The following is a 20,413-nucleotide window of genomic DNA, read 5'->3' as shown; positions in this document are numbered from 1 at the left end:
TTTGGATCACTACATTTGTATCTTTAGGGTAAATACCCAATAGTGCAATTGCTGGGTCATAGAGCAGTTCTATTTTCAACATTCTGAGGAACCTCCATGCTGTTTTCCAGAGTGGCTGCACCAGCTTGCATTCCCACCAACAATGTAGGAGGGTTCCCCTTTCTCCACATCCTCGCCAGCATCTGTCATTTCCTGACTTGTTGATTTTAGCCATTCTGACTGGTGTGAGGTGATATCTCATTGTGGTTTTGATTTGTATTTCCCTGATGCCGAGTGATATGGAGCACTTTTTCATGTGTCTGTTGGCCATCTGGATGTCTTCTTTGCAGAAATGTCTGTTCATGTCCTCTGCCCATTTCTTGATTGGATTATTTGTTCTTTGGGTGTTGAGTTTGCTAAGTTCTTTATAGATTCTGGACACTAGTCCTTTATCTGATATGTCGTTTGCAAATATCTTCTCCCATTCTGTCAGTTGTCTTTTGATTTTGTTAACTGTTTCCTTTGCTGTGCAAAAGCTTTTGATCTTGATGAAATCCCAATAGTTCATTTTTGGCCTTGCTTCCCTTGCCTTTTGCGTTGTTCCTAGGAAGATGTTGCTGCGGCAGAGGTCGAAGAGGTTGCTGCCTGTGTTCTCCTCAAGGATTTTGATGGATTCCTTTCGCACATTGAGGTCCTTCATCCATTTTGAGTCTATTTTTGTGTGTGGTGTAAGGAAATGGTCCAATTTCATTTTTCTGCATGTGGCTGTCCAGTTTTCCCAGCACCATTTATTGAAGAGGCTGTCTTTTTTCCATTGGACATTCTTTCCTGCTTTGTCGAAGATGAGTTGACCATAGATTTGAGGGTCTATTTCTGGGCTCTCTATTCTGTTCTATTGATCTATGTGTCTGTTTTTGTGCCAGTACCATGCTGTCTTGATGATGACAGCTTTGTAATAGAGCTTGAAGTCCGGAATTGTGATGCCACCAACATTGGCTTTCTTTTTCAATATCCCTTTGGCTATTCGAGGTCTTTTCTGGTTCCATATAAATTTTAGCATTATTTGTTCCATTTCTTTGAAAAAGATGGATGGTACTTTGATAGGAATTGCATTAATAATAACGATAAAGATTTAATGAAGCTATTTTGTCAGGAACTTTAAAGCTTTAAAATACTGCACATTTCATCCAGTAAATTCACTTCCAAGTGTTTATTTCAAGGATATAATAATATGTATATGGGTTATATATTATATATTCATATATTATGCACATGAATTATTTGCAAATATATGTGTAAAATTATGTGATAAAGACTATATACCATCTATTGTGCAAATGCTCTGACAAGCAATTTCAAACACACTTGACACAAATGAGAAAATAAAATATTGCTGCAGAGAAACAGAAGATACAAAGAAGAGCCAAATAGAAACATACACACACATATGGGCATTTGTTGCTGCCTTAGAAAAAAAACTAGAAAAAACAAAATTGTCCAAAGTTATGATGATGGTTCAGTAGACTATAGCATATCCATATAAGAAACATTTTATATGACTACAAAATATTTCATTTCATCAATATGAAATGATGTTTAGAAAATATTATTTTTCTCCAGGGGCTGTGGGTATGGGAGAAATGGGTGTAGAGTATCAGTTTGGCATGTTGAAAAGGATTTGGAAAGAGATAGTGGTGATGATTAGACAACATCGTGAACATACTTAATGCTGTTAGTGGTACACTTAAAAATGGTTAAGATGGTAAATTTCATGTTATGTATATTTCACCATAACAAAAAAGAAATATTTTGTGATATAGGAAAATACAATGAATACAATAAATAATGAAGATACAATAAAAAATGATGCTATGTTGAAAATGAGGATGTTTGTATTCACATTATAGGGACACTACTCCTATGCTGTGCACGAATTTACAACTGGTGATATGAATCAAAAATGATAAAATCATAACCTAAGGTCCATGTGCCTCACATATACTGAATCCTAATTTCTAGGGAAAACTTGTTTTTATTTTATTTTAAAATTATTCAAAAAATTAAATCTATAGCTGATTTTAATGCAAGTCTCTGAGAAAGAAGCATTGTTTTAGATTATAGGTAGTCTTATCTATCTATCTATCTATCTATCTATCTATCTATCTATCTGCCTACCTATCTATCTGTAGCCAAGCTGCAGGGAGGGGCAGAAGGGGGAAGAGAATTTCAAGCTGACTGCACTGAGCACAGAGCCTGATGCAGGGCTTGATCTCGTGACCCTGAAATCATGAGCTGGGCTGACATCAACAGCCAGACACTTAACAGACTGAGCCACCTAGGTGCCCCAAGATTGTAGTTAGTCTTTAAATTAGGGACTGAGAGGAAATAGTAATTATAGTATAATCCCAAATGTGCCAAAGGAAAAAGAAAATGGGCCCCAAACCCAAATGTACATGAAGATTTACTGAAAAGCTAGTGGCAGAAATCTTTGTGAGATGGGATAAAAGATGACTGACAGTTCATTATTTATTCTGTGTGTGCATTACTTCAAATTTCCCACATGACTATTAGATGTACAACCAATAAAAAATTCTTAATAAAAATCAGGTCCAGGGACTAAGACATTTTGGCCAATACTTTGGTTTGTGTGAAATACAGTCTCTCCTCTTGCTTGCCATAAAATACCATGTCCACCTCCATCAGATTTCCACCATGTCAAATCATTTTTCTTGGTGTAAATCACTTCTTTCTGAAGAGTGCTAATCATTTCCTGACCTATTGCAAAACCCAACTGAGTTTTCCATTATAACGTATCTTTATAACATCTACGTTTACATTTTAAAGTGGTAAACTTCAAACATATTTTCCCCCTTTCTAATTAGATGATAGAACCAGCCTGAGGGTTAACCTGTTTTAACTACCTAGCGCAGTGCCTGATTTATCACAGGGCTCAATCAATCTTGGTTCTCGTGCACTGGTTTCTTTCTTTCTTTCTTTTTTTTTTTTTAATATTTATTTATTTGCCAGAGAGAGAGAGAGAGAGAGAGAGAGAGAGAGAGAGAGCTCACAGGCAGGCAGAGTGGCAGCAGAGGTAGAGGGAGTAGCAGGCTCCCTGCTGAGCAAGGAGCCTGATGTTGGACCCCATCCCAGGATGCTGGGATCATGACCTGAGCCGAAGGCAGCTGCTTAACCAACTGAGCCACTCAGGCGTCCCTCTTGTACTGGTTTCTTAAGTTGCACACTGAACACACTTTTATAGAGCTGGTCTAGTATGCAGGTTGGAAGAATGCCATTCAGAAAGAAAGGTATTTGGAAAGGAAGCAGGAAGAGGACTTTGTCCATCAATAAGGGTAGAACTTGAAGAGTAACAGGTTGGTCATGCTCTCTTCCAAAATGCCTCCCAAATCCAGAGGCCAGAGAATTCTTGGTCATTTAGGAAATGTTCCAAGATCCAAATCAAATGATAATATTGTGCTGTGTATTTCCCACTTGTCCCTTCAGTTCCACTCCCTTCTTGACCAAGTGCTGTGATCTGGGGGGCGGGGCGGGGGAGAGGGGCTGATCATCATGGACTCCTCAATGGGCTCCTTCTCCCTCTGACTTTCTGTTGAATGTAGCCAATCAGGAGCATTGGCATGAGATCTGAGAGTGAGGTCATCATGCTTATTGTCCCTCTTTCTTGTTCCTCCATTCTTCCTTCCTCTACAGATTAGCTGTGACTTTCTCCTGAAGGTCATGCTTCCTGTCAGGCAGCCCTCAAGCTCAGCTGACGCTCTGGAGAAGTTCTGGGTCTGTTTCTGTCTTGCCCATTCAAGTTTGGCCCGAAACAGCCTCTCTGCAGTTAAGCATGAGGCTCTATACCATCCCTTGCTGGTTTCTCTTAACCCTGCCCATACTTTTATGGGCAACTTTTTACTTTTATTAAATTCTCCACAACTGCCCCATGGGAGGCAGCCATATGTGTCCTGCTAAGACGTCGAGCCACACTTCTCTTGATGTGGGGTAATTTTTTTTCCCCATTATGCCTTCACTGAAGAGCTCAGCACGGTGTCTGCTTGCCGGATGGCAGTGATGGCTTCAAGATGAGGCCTCTTCCCGGGATCTTGGGGGATGAGGAATGCTTCACAGTGGAACAAAACCTCGTGAAGCCAGATGGGGACACTGAAGTCAATGGACATACATAAAAGGCATGGTGCCCGCGCTCAGCCCTAAGCCTCAGTGAGCTTTCTCATGGAAAGAAGTGTAACTTTAAGAGTACTGGACATTGATCGTTTCTACCGAAAGGGTACACTGACATCCAATTAACGCAACATCCAGCTTGAGGGTCCAGTAGGAGTTCTGATTTAACAGACTTTAAGAAAAGTTCTGATTTAAGAAAAGTTCTGATTTAAGAAACAGAGTGTACATTGACTTTCTGTGGAGTATTCTGTTACTCAGTCTACAATCCTTCCCAACTCCTGTGTCGAAGAGATAAACTGTGTTACAGATGAGAGACAAGCTCAGAAAGCTCAGGCAACTTGCCCAGCATAACCATGAGCAGCAGAACCAGCGTTCAGAGAGAGGCCCAGGGTTCTGCCGGTTTTGTGAGTTTTATTAAAGAAATACCTTTGGGGATAAAAGCCCTGTAGTTAAGTCTTGGCTCTCCTGCTCTGGTTGGGTGACTCTGAGTGCCTCACCTAACTTTTCTGAGCCTCCCTTTCCTGATCTATAAAGAGGATAGAATAGTTTCTACATTACAGGTTAAGTGTGACTATCAAAGAAATAGCATGGAGGAAAGAATTTTTTAACTCTCTTTTTTTTAATAAAGACTTTATTTATTTGAGAGAGAGAGCGCACGGGAGAGAGAGCACAAGCAGGGGAAGTATAAGGGAGAAGCAGACTCCCTGATGAGCAGGGAGCCCAATGCAGGGCTCGATCCCAGGACCCCGAGATCATGACCTGAGCTAAAGGCAGACATTTAACCAACTGAGCCACTCAGGTGCCCCCCATTTTTTTTTAACTCTTAAGGGCTGTAAAACATGATTCATTCCTTTGGTTGCCTTTTTCCTAGATCCCCTCCACCTCGGAGGTGGTGAATCTGATTCTGGTTTCCATTTCCATACAAAATCCAAAGACAGACTGGCGAGGTTTGACGACTTCTTCTTCCACTTCCTCTTCCTTTTCCTCTCTTTCTCCTTCTTCTTCTTCTTTTTTTTTTTTCAAGTTGTATTTATTTTAGAGCGAGAGAGAGAGAGAGACAGAGCATGAGTAGAGGGAGTGGCCGAGGGAGAGGGAGGGAGAGAATCTCCAGTCGACTCCCTGCTGGGTGTAGAGCTGGACATGACCCCGAGATCCTGACCACAGATGAAATCCAGAGTCAGATGCTTAACTGACTGAGCCACCCGGGTGCCCCTGAGGTTTGGCTTCTGAATAGCCATGGTAAGAGTCATGATACCAGTCAGAACAGTCATACCATTGATGCTTCTAGTAACAACTCACATTCATCTGCCACGTACCACATGTCATGCTCTTCAGTCGGACAGTCCTTTAATCCTTGAGCCTACTCTGTGAGTAGACATCACTGTCGTTTTCTCGGGTGAGAAAAAACCCACCTCATGAATAATTGCATGTTGATTATGGATTTTGGATATATGAGTTTAAAACACATTATTAAAATGAATTTCAATTAGTTCTTTCTGCTTTTGAAGATGGGGTCCTACAGAATTAGAAATTTCACATGTGGCCGGCATCATCTCTCCACTGGGCAGAGTCGGAGCCGAGCAACCCTCCAGGTGTCTCACGAACCTTGGTTGAGTCTGTTGTAAAACTGCCCCATCTGCAGCAGTAACAAAGAAGAAGACCTTTGCTTTCAATAACATTTAGAAGGGGCAGGGGTGGAGGAAGGAACAACACTCATACTTCTGTGGCTTCAAGAAAACCACAACTTTGCAGGTTTATCTTTTCCAAGAGAAGGATCTGCTTTGTGGGGCTGCGGCATGTGCTTCTCTAAATATTCTGATGGCTGAATCCAGCCCGAAAGCAAACATTTCAAAGCCTTTGGCAGAAGAAGTTTAGAGAGAGGCACCCAAGCCATCAGGCCAGCAGATGATGTTTACTTCTTGTGACATAATAGTCAAGTCAAATTCTATTTCATAGCAGTTACTTTTATGTCCTGAGAATAGAAAAATCCCTTCAGATGACCAAAGCACCCCTGCATGACCCCAAGCCCATAAATAAATCTGTGTTTGTGGAAAGCAGTGATTCTTTTTTCTAGTCAAGATAGGTCCTCTGGCTTCCTGAGGTGCTTCTTCCATTAGCAGAAGGAGGGAGAGACAGAGAGAGGGAGAGAGAGTTTCTTTAAACAGACTGATAGGGCTAGGTTCAAAGGTATGCCACTAAGTTCAGTAGGGTCATCTGGAGAGCTCAGTGCCCTCCTGCAAATGCTTGGTCTGGGACAAAGGCTGCTACAAACAAGCGGCAATGCTGCCTTGGACAAAGGGCTTTACATTTTCCAAAGTCCTTCTGCGTCCATGATTTCATTGTGCTACCCTCCCTCGCCCACCCCTTCCCTCTCTCTCCTCCCCCACAATCTTGATGAGGGAGATGAGGAAACAGAGCTCCAGCTCAGCACTGGGGAGAAAGGATAAGATCTGCAATCAGTGCGCTTGCATTCAATTTTCTGCTTTTGTAGCTGTGTGACCCTGGGCAGGTTACTGAACTTCTCTGAGCGTCCTTTGATTTATTTGTAAAATGTGGCCAGGACAGACTCAAAAGGCTCTATGCTATGTGATTTCATGTATATGACATTTTAGAAAAGACAGAACTCTAGGGACAGAGGAACAGTAGTTTCCAGGGGTTAGTGCTGAGTCGGGGAAGGTGGTGAGGAGAAAAGTCTAGCGCGAGGGGGGCGTTTTGAGGGGACAGAACTGCTTTGTATCTTCACTGTGGAGATTACACAACCAGAGGCCTTCACGAAACTCATAGAGAACTAACTGTACAGGGAAAAAAAAAAGTGAATTTTACGGAATGTAAATTTAAAAATATTTGTACGGGTTAAAAAAATGGGCTCACAACACGTGTCTCTCAAGGTTGTCGTGGCATCTGAGTTTCCACAGCAAACAGTGGGATGACAACCCAAAGGACTTTTTGCTAGTCCTCACTTGATCATTTAAAGCTTACAGCTGTTGAAGAGCAATCCAAAAAAGGGAACCAACCCAATTTAATTTCAGCTCTTAAAACGGGTGCAAAAGAAATAGGGCAGTGAGTTTACCCCTAAGAGGACTCGACAATCTTCTTTGTCCTCTCTGCTTGCCCATTTGATCTTCCACTGGCGGCCCCTTCTCTGCCCGACGGACTCTAAACTTTCTCACCAAGTTTCACACAGATCTGGTTGTTTCTTGGTCATTTGTTTCAGGCATGTTGCCAGCTGGCTTGATTTGCCTCCTGCTACAGAAAACAAATCTCTCCTCCATTTCTCATGTGTTACCAGTCTAACAAATAAACTACTGTCTACGTTTTACACTGATTCCTGCAAACAACCCAGCCCTTCTCGTGTGGAGTGCTTTCAGCAGGCTGGGATTTTTGAGAAGAAGAAATAGAACAGACTGGCAGCAGGGCGGTCCTCGGAGCTGGCCGAGGGTATTTTTAGTGCTAGGTTTTCATTAAGGACACTGGCTGCCATTGGCCATCGCTGTTGGATTCCTCTGTCTTGCAGAGCGGAGTATGTGGCTTTGAAATATAATTAAATCTGTCGGAAGGGTCCCAGCTCTGGTTCTCAGAGATTTCACAGTCGTGTCTTCATTTTTAGGATGCTCTGAATTTTAGAGGAGTTTGTGGTGGGATGCAAAAAGAGAAGTGGTTTCCCCACCCTCTCCACAAGATGAGATCCATTCTGCCTTGGCGTGGGAGATCAGCCCAAGCTTTGCAGCTTCTCCTCCTCACCCCATGCCCAGATGTGGAGTTTTAAGGCTCTAACATTCTTCCCTGTGAAAGAGAGTTAGAGATTTAGACTTGTTCTGGTGGCGTAGAACATTAGAAACCAGAGAAAAAGGGGCTGGGTTGCAGAGGCTTCTCATTAGATGGTCCCTCAAATGCCTTGACATGTCGTGATCTTCCTATCAACAGAGGCATTCAAAAAGAGGATGGACTTGAGAGAAGTTTTCTGCATCCCAGAGGAGTTGGTGCTTTCAAATCCCCCTATGCTCAAGAGTCTGTGAATCCACAAGACTGCTTAACTTGAAAAGTAAGATGCTGGTCCGGGGAGGGTGTGGAATCAAATTCTTGTGGAAATTAGTGGACACAGTACTGGGCTGGACACCTTCTGTCTGTTCCTCTGGCTCTACTTTCCACCCTTCTGGAGTCTTCTGTCTTCCGGGAGGCTGACAGATATGAGTTATATCCACAGGCTCTGTGCCCTCATGCCAGGTGAGTCTGGCTATAAGGGATCCCAGAGAGGTGATCTAAGCGAGGGAGGAGAGTGAGGCTGGGGTTCAGCTCCTCCCAGCTCTCCTGCTATGGATGAGACATAAAATGGATGCACTCCTTGGACAAAGATGGCTGCCCCTCATGTCCCTTCAGGCCTAGCCAGAGTTCTGTTACTAGCCTGAGTCACTGCCCTATTCCCTGGCATTTCTCTCCAGCTGCCTACACCTTTGCAAACTGTCCTTCTGCTACACTTTCCCCAAGTGATTCCAATTGTGTGGGCTATCTCTTTTCTGGCAGGACCCTGACTGACACAAATATTAAGACAGACCTACCTTGAGTGATGGAGAAGATGACACAGTTCTTGCCCTCAACTGCTTTTCACAGTGTTATGGAGATAAGACCAAGATCTTGGCGGGGAAAGCGGACACATTTTTGTTGTGGTGGCTGTTGACTACGTGAGGTCTTGTAACCCTAGGAGACGAGAACTCTGCCTAGATACGCCAGCCAACAAGACTAAATTCAGCTAAAAATAAAACAAACCAACTCTTACATGAATTCAATCGAACAAATGTCTTATTTTTTTGGCTTTCTGACAAACCAGATTGACCGAATGTTCCTTCTGGACTAGTTGTTTTGGCACAGTGTTCAGACGTGGTCTCTGAGAGCATCTGCATAATGACAAGGTTGACTTTGGAGGACCGATGCACAACGGGGACTCGTGGTCTCTGGCAGCCACGGGGTGACCTGGGAGGGTCAGAATGAGAACACACATGTTGGGGCTGGATCCCAGGATAAGGTAAGAGTACGGCCCTGCGGGATCCCTACAGCTGCCTGGTCATGAAGCGGAACGAGGCTGAATTCCCTCAGGAGGGAAGCACCTGCAGAAGAGTTAGTAAGAGCGGGAAGTCAGTGCCCTTTCAGGGAGAAGCGCCTCAGGGAGGAAAAAATGTGCTCACTATTCATGAAGGGGCACATGCAGCAGCCCCAGAGGCTACACACCGCTATTTAGGAAACTGGGCAAAGGGCTTCGCACACAGTGGGAGCATACGCATGTGTTCATGGACGACTTCGATTTTTCTGTCAAGCTCTCTCTTTTCCTTGAGGCTAAGTCCTCTCTAAGTGAGGGTTGTGCCATGTTTGTTCCCTGTATCTCGAGGCCTTAACATGGTATCTGACACATAGAAAGTGTTAAAGAAATAATTGTGGGATGAGGGCGGAATTGATATGTCTTCCTCCACCTGTGAGGCCCCATTCCTGATCCCGCTCAAACCACGCAATCCCGATGCCTGATCCCTCATCGGTGTATTTCTAAGGAGGTATACCTCCTGAGGTAAGTCTGAGAATCCCAGCGGTGTTCACTGGCAAAAGGGGTCATTCTTAATTACTGTTCTCTACTGAGAAATCCTGGAAAATATGAGTCTACACCCAAAGCTCATATTATGCTATTGTTTTCATCACCATGGCTGCCTAGTATGGTTCTTGAAAGCAAGAGGTCCAGAAACACGGAGTAGTCTTGGACCAAACACAGAAAATTGTTTGGTTATCAATATTTTTCTGGCCCAGCCGAAGTCTCACCGGGTCTTAGAAATGGGGAAAGGAAGCCTTTCTCTCCCTTGGAAACATTCGCCATATCCTGCTTTAGCCAATTCAGAAGAGTGCCAGACCCTTCTCCCCTAGTCACATTCTATCCCTTTACCTTGCAACCAAACTCTGTTTTCTTCATTGTGTTTATGGCTACTTGAAATCATATTTATTTATTATTGAAGGTATGAGGGCAGGGACAACAGTATCCCACCACCTGGAATTTGCTAAGCACACGGTAGGTACTCAATAAGCTTTGTTGAAAAAAATGAATGAATGGATGGGTTATTTCATGGTATTAAGTGGTATTATATTGGGGCATGGGCTCCAGGAAATACATGCGATTCTTCAGGACCCAGCTCTTTTTAATATGTAAACAATATATTAAACACTTATATTTAAATCTCTTAAATTAAAAGATTATAATTTAATATATAAACAATATGTAAACACCAAATGGATAAAAATATCCTTTTGGATAAGGAGGGATTTCTAACTTCATCCATATGTCATGTTTGGAACTAATCTTCCCTCATGAAAAACATGATCTTGGCTTTGAGGTGAATCAACAGGCAAGTCTATCTTCTCCATAATGGCAAAGTCCCCTCCACATAGCCCAACCTCCTCTGCTCTATCCTAGTTCTTCAGAAATACCGTAAGTTTGGGGGCACCTGGGTAGCTCAGTCAGTTATGCATCTGACTCTTGATTTCACTCCAATCAGGGTGAAATAATGTCAGGGTTGTGAGACTGAGCCCCATGTTGGGGATGGATTCTCTCTTTTTTTCTCTCTCTCTGCTCCTCCCACCCCCTTCCAACCCCCTACCCCAACTCACACAATCTCTCTAAGGAAAAAGAACAAGTACTATAAAGTTGAACCTCAGTAGGTGGAGGGTTATCATCACTTTCTTCTCAAGATACCCCTTGATCTGTAAGTCAGAGATGACCACTTGTCTTCCAAAATAATTTGGTTATCTTTTTGGGCATAGAGGTGGACTACTTTTCCCATTCTTACATGCCTGTAAGTGTAGCCAAATGACTGAGTTCTGTCCAATGTAAGGTGGGAGAAGGGAGGTCCATGAAAAGCTCCTCTCTCTCTTCCTCTGTCTGTCTACTAGACTCAGAAGATCACAGGGACCACAGGGGAGAATGGACTCACAAAAGAGAAATAGCCTTGCTCTCTAATGTGGTCCCCCTAAAAATGAACCTCTATGTGAGAGAGACATAAAACATTGAGTTGAGCCACTGAGATGTCCAAGTTCCTCTGTTATGGTAGGTAGTTAGTCATGCTAACTAAGAGAGTTCCTACACAAGTGTGTCCTCCAGCCTGAAGTATTCTGTGAACTTTAAGGACCAGGAGATATGGGGGGAATGCTAGCCTTTCTCAAACCACAACAAAGGACCACTCTCAATTCTCCCCAAGAAAAGAAAGTGTGACTGGATGTTTCTCTTACGACAAAGCTTCTGGCAATGACTACATGGAAAAAAAAATTTTTTTGTAAGTTTCAACAAACTGCAACCTCATTGCAAATGAATGAACGTACAAACTCTTAGTGATGGAAGCACGTGCTATGGGGCAAAACTGTATGATACAGTGAAAAGCATTTCCGGATGAAGAGAGATACAACCTTGTTCCAGCCCTTATGGTTCTGCTCTAACCAGCTGTGAGAAGCCTGGACTTCCCTTAGGTTTCATTGCAGTATTGAAAGGATCAAGGGAGGCAAAGTACTTTAAAATAGATCCAGGTTCTGTAAATTCTAATGAGATAAGCAATTTGATTCAACAAACCTCGATGGGGATTTGTTAGAGGGGGTTGATACAGATGAGATAAGACATAGCCTGCCCTCCAGGAGATGCATTCTCCCCATGCTTCTTTTCAAGGGAGAAAACTTTTCCAGATGCTTCCCAGCAGATTTTTCCTTATTTTCCATTAGGCAGAACTGGGTTACATACTCATTCGTAAACCAATAACTGGTTTGGTTGATGGGATAAGCATTACTGAATTAAACTGGAGGAAACAAATACTTGAATAACAAATTATAAGCTCTAAGAGGAGCAAATGACAGTGAACCATCAGCAGTGTCATCAGGGTGTGTAAAAGAAGTGATTAACTCTGATCTGAGAATGAGAAAGATTTCAATAGTGCTTGTAATGTTTTTAAGGAAAAACCAAAATTTATTAACATGACCTACAAGGTTATTTATGATGTGTCTTCCCTCCTTTTACTTATTTGACCTTATCTTTTGCCATTCTATAGAAAATATTTTATGCTTCAGCCATAGCCACTGATTTTGCATTTTTAAACTTGCCATACTCTCTCCTCCAAGTCTCTGAGCACTCTTTTATTTCTCCTCCTATTACATCATGTGTATATATCTTTCATGCTTTAGCTTATGAGTTACTTCCTCCAGGAAGCCTTCCTAGATTCCCCAGTCCAGGTTAGATACACTTTGTACTACTTAGCATGCTATGGCCAAAATATAACAGATAGGAAAATGTAGTGGTAACATCACATAATAAGAAATCTGGAGATACACAGATATAGGATTGGTTCTATGATGTGATAATGTCAATACTTAGAATCATTTTCTGCAATGCCCTTGGCTTTTATTTCATGGTCACGAGACGGCTGCTGTAGCTCTGATTATGCCCTCCCAGGAAGCCACCAAGAGCAGAAAGGGAAGAAAACACTTCTCTGTGATGACCTTAATCTTCAAGGAAAGTCCTTTTTAGAAGTCATTTGAAGGCTTTCTGTCATGTCTCGCTGGCCAGAAGGAGCTCATATATGGGGATGCCTAAGCTGCCGCAGGGGCTGGGGAGTGAGTGTCTGGCATTTACAGGGGAGGAGTCTCTGCAAGCATGGAAGAAATGGGAAGGTTTTGACTGTTGGATGAGCCAATGATGGATCCTTCCTCTGGACTTCCACAGCTCCCAGTTCCCTCTCTGGTCTCTCATTACATTGTAGGTAGTGGCTTACTTGATTGTATCCACTAGCCTACAATCTTTGTTGGGGAAGGACAATTGCACTGAATAAATGAAAAATAAACACAGCCTTAGTATTTACCAACACCTCCAATAACAAAAGCGCACAAACTAAGATCACTTCGGTCTGTTGAGTAGCTGTGTTTATAACTCTTTACTGACCAGTGGCTCCCTGGTGAAATCCTAAGAGGTAAGATCTCAACCTCAAGGGCTATTAAGACAAAATAAGACAAAGAACAATCCCCAAATCTCTCCTGGGTGGTAAGATGAGGTGTGGATAGTGAAAGCAGAGAGCTTGAGAGCTGACAGAGCAGCAGGACCTGAACTGGCCTGGGGGAGACCAAGCAGGCATGGGTATCATTTGGGATTCTTTTGGCTGTGAGAGACAGAAAATTCAAGTTAGTTTACATAATGAGGAACACTTACTTTCTCAATAACAGAAGGTCTCATGACAAGGCAGCTGGAGGTTTATCATGCTTTGTTACCCTTACGGGGTTCAAAGATGGAAACCACAGCTCCAAGCTCTGTATCCATAGTGCCCACCCAAGAACACATTTTCCCCTCTGCCTCTTTTGAAGGAAGGAGGTACCTTTTCCTGCAGCCTCCCCACAGATTTTTCCTGATTTGTCATGGGGTGACACAGGATTACATACACATCCGTGAACTCACTGCTATGGTTAATGGGAGAATCCTCACTGAATTAAACCAAGTGAGATTTATCTTTGTTACATGAAGAACGCCAACAAAATCAGTGGCTCATCTTCAAGGAAAAAGAAAGCAGGAGTTGGAGTGGTTGTTGGACAAGCCACCAGCGACATTTGTTACAAATGGCTCCCTTGGAACCAACCAAATTCCAGCTTTGGAATGAATAAGTCATACCAGGCTGAGTTTCAAACCACACCTGGCACTACAAAAAAACTCTTCGAATGAAAGAACAGTCTAGGTCACAACGTTTGTCAACTGGTTTCTTCTGACGTGGTATCATACAGAGGTTGGTATTATTACTTTGGCAAGGAGAAAGTAATTCATTACATTCACATCATCTGGCTTACTTCTTTGCAGAGGGCCAGTGTAGTTACCTCTCAACACTAGGAGTTGTAGACCCTGAACTATTCCAGAAAATTTAGATACTGGCATTCACTCTCTATTATGGTTTAAGTCTGGGCCCTGGCCGCCTACATCATTGGTATCTAAACATTTAGATCTCATCACCTACAGGAAAACTTCCTTGTTCCAGATGTGGAACTTGAGGTGGTTGGTCCCAACCTGTGAGGCAATACCTTCATTAAAAGTTGTTAAACTGAGAGAAGGTGTTTTCCCGCCAGGTGGGAGAAAAACAGTTTTAGAGTGGGTTTGGTTCAGCTGGTCCGCAGGGACAAGTAGTGCTGTTTACCTTTCATGACCCAAGGCATGGCTTGGTGGGGGCCAGGAAGTCCTTCTAAGCCAGAACTTTACCTGTACACACTGAATTATTCTTCTGCCTGATCATCCGGGTCCTCTGTATGGGATGTTTTGAGATTCTGAGTCAGAGGTCAGCAAACTAAAGCTTGTGGGCCAAATCTAGCCTGCCACCAGTTTTTGTAAATAAAGTTTTATTGGGATACAACCACACTCAATGGGTTGCACCTTGTCTATGGCTGCTTCTGAGTTACAATGGAGGACTTGAGTGGCTGGCACAGAGAACTCAGGGCCCACAAAGCTTGAAATATTTACCATCTGGCCCTTTATAGAGGAGTTTACAGACCTTTGTCTGAGAGGGAAAGAGCAAGTGAGAAGCCAGGAAGCTATAAGCAAGACTGATGTCCAAACTCATATAAATAAATACTAAACAAAGTTGCAGAGAAGTTAGAAAGGATTCAGATGGTTTGGAACAGGTCACAGTGGGTCAAGCCATGCCTGAACAGGACTTTATTCAGCCCCTGATATGTATGGGCACTTCACAGAGAGCTGACTCAGTGCCTTTTCTCCCTGGGGAGAAGCACTCCACTTCCTAAGTGTTTCTGTTCCCAAATGTGAAACCCGGAGGTGGTTCTCTAAATGGCCTTGTTGAGCTGCTCCAGTCCAGAGTGTCTTGCTGTCTGACTCACACATCCATCAGAGCTGCTCCACGTAGCCTTCGGTCCTGCCGTAAAAACACTCGGCCACAGACCTCCTTCATTTTCAAACAAGAGCTGAAGAATGACCACAACAGAAACCTGTTTATACAATTCGGATTTTCTTAGTACCATACCGCGGACATCAGACAAGTCTTCATCGCTAACTCTAAGAGCGGATTTCTGCTGAACCCTAAGGCAGAGTTATCTGCTTATCCCTCTAAACCAAAAATAAGAAAAAAAAAACCAACCAACAAAATTATTAAAGATAATAATTATCAAATACTCTTACTTAAGATATTACGTGAAGTACTTTATGGACATTATTTCTGTTGATCTTCACCATGATACTGTGAACGGGCTACTATTACTATACTATCTCCCTTGTGTTGATGAGGAAGGTAAGGCCCAGCACAGGGATTCCCAAACTTGGAAAGCTTGTTAAAGCACAGATTCCTGGACCCTTGCCCCTAGAACTTCCCATTTAGCCAGTCCAGGGTGGGGCCCAGGATTCTATGTTTCTACTGAGTTCCTGGTGGAGATGACAGGCCTGGGCCACGGCGTAAGTATAATGGTTGAGCATTTAGGTGAGCAACCTAGACTCATGGCCACTGCGGCAGGCTCACTTCTCAAACCCAGGTTTGTGTGTGTGACTCTGTCCATTCTTTTAATCATTGTTGATAATCTGCTTCTCATGAACTGGAAAAAGAATGAGTAAGCAAACACACACTCTAGAAATCTTGTCAAAAATTCAATGGATATAATTTCCCAAATGACCCAAATCCTTCTCAGTTGGGGAGTAGGCATTTTTAGCCATCTTGGGAAGGGACATTTGGACACTATATAGTCACAAGGCCCTCTAAATAAACTAATTGGCCCATTACTTTGACCTCGCATAGTAGATCCCTCACAAGGACCAATTCTAAGAAGTCTTACCCAAATAACCACACCCCCAAGCCTTTTTATGTACTTTTTAGACTTAAGGAAGAGATGATTGCCACGCATGATCTTGCTTCAATAGTTTCAGCTTTATACATCATACCTTCTCTTCCCATCTAGAACGGAAATTGTTCAAAGGGATTCTTTTTTATTGTTCTAATATCTTAATGTTGTGTTGTACCTGAGTATACAATATTCAAGGTTCTACAGTGTGTAGAATATCTGAATAGCTTGGCATAGTGTTAAGAATATGGGCTTCGTTGTCCAAATTTGCGTCCATGTACAACATTACTGTCTGCTATGTGACTTTGCTTCTTATTAATAAAATGGAGATCAAAATACCCCCATGAGGTTGCTGTGAGTATTAAATGTACTCAACCATGCATATAAAGAGGCCTAACAATGCTAATTATAGATTATTACATATATATAACCATAACCATATAATAACATTTATATATATCATTTAATTACATATTAATATTAACCAATACATTAATATTATGAATTATATCACTACTATGTTAATTATGTAGTATAACCATTAATTATGAACTATGTGATAAAATTAACATACTATTAATTATATAATTATATAAGATGAGCTATACAATTATATGTAATTATGTAGTTATAGACTATCACTTAAGCTCTAGAGAAGCTTAGTTAATAACACTAGCATTTAGTGTTAACTAAATGCATTTTTTAACCTAATGTTTTAGAGGAAGAAACACACAGGAACCCTGGGTAAATTAGTCAACATATGTCAGGTCCAGGCAAAAATGCAGTGACCAAGTTTCCATGCTCATATTAGCCCTATCCCCTTTGCTCAGATTATGTGCCTTCTGGAATAGTCTCTTCTTCACTCTTTGCCTATGCAGGCTTCAAGTCCTTCCTCTGCTGTACGACCTTCCCAGACCATGGCCATACTCTCGTTTCCCCGCCACACTACCTTGTGGATTCATTGTACAGATTAGTTTACACTCTTTCCTATCTTTTTCCTGTGAGTATACTTTTCCAATAGATACCCTCCTGTTAAAATTTTTATTTTATCTAACTTTATTTAGCTCATTCATTGGCTTATCCACTAGAAGAAACTGTCTGGGGGACAGAGGCTGTCTTCCTCTTCATTGCTGAGATGCTAGCGTCTAACACACAGCCACAAAGACCTCAGTCTGTTGAAAGAAGGGATTAACTTTTTGAGCTTCAATGTGCCAAACAAACCCAGAAAGAGGGAGCAGTGTTCCCATGACACCTGCATGCTGGGTGGGGGATGGGCATGTGCTCCTTGCACAACCCCCACCGCTGGACCCCGGAGAGGTGTCACGGGATCAGCAAGAGCCACCCCTCAGATCTGTGGGCCCTGCACACTTCCCCCTCTGTACCCCCTGGTCCTCTGCAGGGAATGGGTTCCCTCCCCTAGACCCCCTGCGAGGTCTTCACTCTGCCTGAACCCCTTGCTTTCAGCCGCCGCAGGGTCCCATTATTATAGAATATACTCTCCTCGGGGACAATCATTCATGTCTGACTTGTTCTGTACTGGCCACATCACTTGATAAGTACTTGAAGGTGAGCGTGGCAAAACAGAATGAATTGAAGTGTGTTCTTTGAAAAGAAGCAGCATCTCCATGGTGAAGCAAAACACGGTTAAGTTCCTGCAGAATGATCACTAGTCCTGTGTTAAACATAACAGTGCATTCAAACCAGTGCAAGGGAAATGCTTACTTAGGCTCTAAGCAGGTTAGAGAGAAAAATGAGGAGGCTGTTCTATCCCACGCCCACAGCAACAACACAACCTGGCACATGCTGGAGACTGGTGGCAGATCTTACAAAGGGGCTGTAACCCTAAACTCACCTCTTCTTTAACAAAGTTATAGTGTTTTGACATTGGGCTAGATTAAAATGTCACGTGGGTTTAGCAGCTGGACTTTGGATATCCCAAAGATGGGCATTAGGGACATACTCTAGAAAGCACAGGGAATTTTCAAGCTATCCTTAGACAAGGTTTTGTATTTTAATCCTAACATGACTCTACATCCAGAGAATCTTCGGCTACCTTGAAATACTGATATGGATACATAGACTAGAATAGCCAGGGCCAATGACTGTGTGAACGTGGGAGAAAACCACCACTATCCCCTGAGTCGATGTGGCTCTGATTCACTGCAATCAGTGCTGACCCATTTTGACTTCGTTACCAATAGCCACAGGAGACAAAAGTCCCACTTCATGTGACAATTGATAAATAGGGCTGTTCTCAAACTGCAATGTGCCCACCGAGGGATACTAGGGATACTATTCGGATGTAGATTCTGACTCAGTAGGCTGAGGCAAGCTGCAAGTCTGCTAATATCTCAGATGATGCTGATTCTTCTGGCCCAAGAAGCTCACTTTCAGGAGCAAGCAGGTAGAAGATGGTGGACTCGTTAACAGATGGCTGTCAATGCCAGCCAGCCCGGGTGCTCCCAGATGCCTATTACGCACTGTCCTAAAGGCATGGAAACAAGATCCTTCCAGAAACAAAGACTGTACAACAAGCAGTCTATCCATCGTGTCTTATCAGAGATGTCAGATTTACTAGCCCGAAGTATGCCCTTTCCTTTTCAAATCTGCAAAGCAATGCCTTCCAAGAAGTTGCTAGTTAAAAGGATGGAAAATGAGTGGGATCCCAGGAAGCCATGGGCTCTAGAACCAGACAACTCAGGTCTGACTCAAACTCTGCCACTCACAGCTACGACTCTAGGCAAGTTGCCTTTTCTTCCTATGCCTCAGTTTCCAGAGTTGGAAGGGAGGGATAACAATACTCACAGGTTTGTTGTAAGGACTAAAGAAAGGACACAGGCACAGCACTTCATTCCTGCCGGGCACATACTGGTCAATGAATAGTAGTTTCTATTTCTTCATGAGGAAATCAGCCCATCAAGGGTGAAGGAGTACTTGCTTAGGGAACACTATGGAGGGGCTTGCAGGATAGAGAGGGTGAGGGAGAGAGAAAGAGCGGGCAGAGGAGCATGAGAAGCTACAATCCCAGTTCTCAAGTAAATTCTGAAATATACCTGGAGAGGCAAACACATGCACATGTGGAATGATTTCATATTTTCACAGTAACAGACCAAGGTGCATCACAAGTAGAGTCATACAGAAGGCAGAAGTCATTTGGAGAAAGGAAATGTTTAAAATGGTATTACTGAAGACGGGAAAACTGAAGGGGTCCCTAGCCAAAGTCAGGACTGTATAAACTTTAAAAAAAAAAAAAATTAGTCTCATTCTTTAGCAGGATATTGACAAGAGCTGCTGTCATATGGAAACGATTTTTTTTTTCTTTTTTAGAAACACCTGGGAAGGACTAATTTGGGGGATTAATTTCTTTTTTCACACTAATTCAACACACAACAAACTACAAGGTGTGTCTGAGAGGCAAGCCTGGTCAGAGATTAGATCACCAAAGACAAATTACCGTAATTCCCCTATTATTTCCGAATAAGGTTTGAATAGGACTTTTGGGTCACAAGCCACCATTTGCAAAAAACCCAAAGATATTTTCATAAAGCTCACAGTAGTCTGAAGACTTTTTGATACCTTCCCTCATAAAGGAAACCCTTCAAAAATATCGTAATAAAATCTTGTGACTTTCATAAAATTCCTTTAAAGCTTATTTAAAAATTTTTTAATTAAAAGATTTTCTCCATTTGCTTAGTTTGTGATGATTTTCCTGGTTCCGCAGACCAACCTGCCTCCATGACACCATGAGACAGACTCGTGGCTTCTGAGAATATGGAAATAGGCGTGTTCAGGGAATGAGCACGGTAGACACGATTGTTTGGGACACTGTGCCTGAGCCCGTAGATATGCACAATCCGTCTTCCCTGAGAACAGAACATGGGAGAAATCCATGGCTACTTCTTGATCTGATTCCATCTGCTAGATTGGACTATGCATAGCTGGTTTTTCAGGCTAGTGGTTTAGAGTCATTGCTTTAGTCTTATTAAGGAAAAGGTTAAATGTTCTAAAAATAAAGCAGTGTTTTCACTACCTCATCTTCTTATTATTATTTAAGGTCTTCTCTTCAGTTTTTATCTTCTCCTTTATTGGGCAACCACCATAGCGTCTGCCCGATATTCCGCAGGAACTGCTAACTTAGGTATGTTCTCCAGGAACCTACTGACCAAGACTCCATTGGGTGGTTAACTGGCAGAGACATGGTCCCTCCCCTCAGAGCTGAGTTTTAAAAGGGCAGACTCAAAGACAGATCATTTCAAACCAATATGGTAGCTACCATGTCAGAGTTATTCCCAGGGTATGATGGGGGGCATCCAGGGGAGAGCCTGTTTTTAGAAGAATGAGGTTTAGTGGTAGAGACTGTGTCAGAAGTTAGTCCTGAATTGCACATAGGTTTACAGCTCTTCCTCTAAGAGCCTTAGTTTCCTCATTTGTGCAA

At 42.6% G+C, this 20,413-nt stretch overlaps 1 long non-coding RNA gene across 1 annotated transcript; it reads right to left on the bottom strand.

The window, feature by feature from the left end:
- Positions 1-8,937: 8,937 nt before the first annotated feature.
- Positions 8,938-18,859, bottom strand: LOC309843014. The gene is made up of 4 exons (XR_014299906.1): positions 18,784-18,859; positions 15,031-15,138; positions 13,274-13,319; positions 8,938-9,126 (listed from the first exon to the last, which is right to left on the bottom strand). It is a non-coding gene; the product is annotated as an uncharacterized lncRNA (long non-coding RNA).
- Positions 18,860-20,413: the final 1,554 nt, after the last annotated feature.

This window comes from Mustela nivalis, assembly GCF_964662115.1.
Source record: "Mustela nivalis genome assembly, chromosome: 1".
NCBI lineage: Eukaryota > Metazoa > Chordata > Mammalia > Carnivora > Mustelidae > Mustela > Mustela nivalis.
Note: the sequence above shows the minus strand (reverse complement) of the source record. Positions and strands in the feature narration are given on the sequence as shown.